The sequence below is a fragment of the Berghia stephanieae genome, chromosome 8, assembly GCF_034508935.2.
Source record: "Berghia stephanieae isolate SIO BIC M18660-M18661 chromosome 8, UCSD_Bste_1.3, whole genome shotgun sequence".
Classification (NCBI taxonomy): domain Eukaryota; kingdom Metazoa; phylum Mollusca; class Gastropoda; order Nudibranchia; family Aeolidiidae; genus Berghia; species Berghia stephanieae.
The window spans coordinates 38,137,430-38,139,568 of NC_088367.1; the positions used below are offsets into that span (position 1 = coordinate 38,137,430).

The 2,139-nt window shown below is 29.9% G+C and overlaps 1 pseudogene across 1 annotated transcript in view; it reads right to left on the reverse strand.

Moving 5' to 3' along the window:
- The window catches only part of LOC144978618 (actin-3 pseudogene), an 18,064-nt pseudogene extending 16,145 nt beyond the window's left edge, over window positions 1-1,919 (reverse strand). Inside the window, exon 1 of the transcript XR_013646553.1 lies at window positions 1,778-1,919. The product of XR_013646553.1 is annotated as an actin-3 pseudogene (transcript). The remainder of the gene's footprint in view (window positions 1-1,777) is intronic.
- Between the last annotated feature and the right edge of the window lie 220 nt (window positions 1,920-2,139).

Here is a 2,139-nt window from a genome sequence, read left to right on the forward strand (position 1 = left end):
CGAAGTGTTCATCTTCAAGTACCACTTGTCGAAGTAGGATTTGAGTCTGATGACGTCCTAGCTGAGTACGCTCTCAAGATGGGTCCACACTTTACCTTGAGTAACGAGTGCCCAGTCATCCGCGTATCTCAGCCTCAGGGAGGAAGTGTTCCACATGTCGCGAATGTCAATTTCCTAACTTTACTCGTAGTGCCTCCCAGTACGACGTGGAATTGTCTTTCCCCTCGGATTGAAGAGAACAACTTCAAGGTCTTTTGCACCTTATCATCCTTGCAAGTTTGAGAATTAACCCTTCGCACCAGACCGTATCGTACGTCGCCAATAGGTCTATAAACACAGCACCAGTTTGCTGTTTTCTCTCGAACCCTCCCTCAATATGCTCTGTAAGACCTGTACCGTGGTGCACTTCCCTTCCCTGAAGCCCGCCTGCTCGGGTGGCAGGGCAACGTCTAGGACCGGCCCCCATTGATTTAATAGAACTCGCTCCAGCCAGGCCCATGCCCTGGGGCCCAGATGCATCAAGCAGAAGAAGAAGAAGAAGAAGAAGAAAAAGAAGAAGAAGAAGAATTATAATAATAATGAAAAAGTAAAGTAATACTAATAATGATAATGATAATAATAATAATAATAATAATAATAATAATAATAATAATAATAATAATAATAATAATAATAATAATAATAACAATAATAATAATAATAATAATAATAATAATAATAATAATAATAATAATAATAGTAATAATGTTAATAATAATAATAATAATAATAATAATAATAATAATAATAATAATAATAATAATAATAATAATAATAATAATAATAATAATAATAATAATAATCATTATGATATCGACATAATAATAATAATAATAATAATAATAATAATAATAATAATAATAATAATAATAATAATAATAATAATAATAATATTAATAATAATAATAATAATAATAATAATAATAATAATAATAATAATAATAATAATAATAAAAATAATAATAATAATAATAATGATATCGACATCATCATCATCATAATAATAATAATAATAATAATAATAATAATAATAATAATAATAATAATAATAATAACAATAAAAGTAATACTAATAACAATAATAATAATAATAATAATAATAATAATAATAATAATAATAATAATAATAATAATAATAATAATAATAATAATAATAATAATAGTATGAATAATAATAATAATAATAATAATAATAATAATAATAATAATAATAATAATAATAATAAATCTTTATTGTCCACAAAATGGAACATTTTCCGGTTTACATTTGTTGCGGTCGAAGTTTTTACATCTGGTAAGCAAAATTAGACCAGATCATAGGTTTGGAAAGGGGGGGGGTCAAACTAGAAAAAGTTATCAAATATGAATTTTCTGCGTTAAAATAAAAAATCTGCCATTTTGTGAAAAGAAGACGTAGGCTGGGGTGCAAAGGTACCCCAGGGACAGAAATAGCTGTTTTCCCTGACTGGTTGTATCATGATTAATTAATCAAGGGTTTGAACAGAATTAAATCTTTGACTAGCAATTGAAGGGTAAAATATGGTTATCTAGTTGGTTTTTTTTTTGTTTGTTTTTTTGTGTGTGTGGGTGACGAAATCAACGTAATTATTAAGTTGCTTTACTTTAACATAACTTATGAATGCTGAAAACACGTCAGAAGTCTAGAAGAATGAAATAGAGCTGCTGCCTTGAGCATGCCTTCACATTTTAACGAGAAATGTTTTTGAAAATAACTTACTTCTGTTTCAAAAACTAGCATCTTTCAACTTTCCAAGATACATTTTTATTTTTTCAGAACTTTTGTTCGTGAAAAAATACCCGACTGGTTGAATCGACTGCGTACATTCTGTTGTTTACATGAAAGAGGAATGAGGAAACGTAGGACGAGCATTAATGCCAGGTACCTTTGCCAAAATTCCAGAAAAGTGAGTGGAGCAGGCACTTATGTTGGTAACAACAAGATATGAAGTGAGTAGAAAAGTGCCAGAAGACAATAGAGAATAAAAAATTTTTTCGCGGCGGTGGTGGGGTTTGAACCTGCGACCTTATTGGTACGACAACTCCGCCTGGCAGGTGAGAGCGTGGCTCTACCGTGTGAGC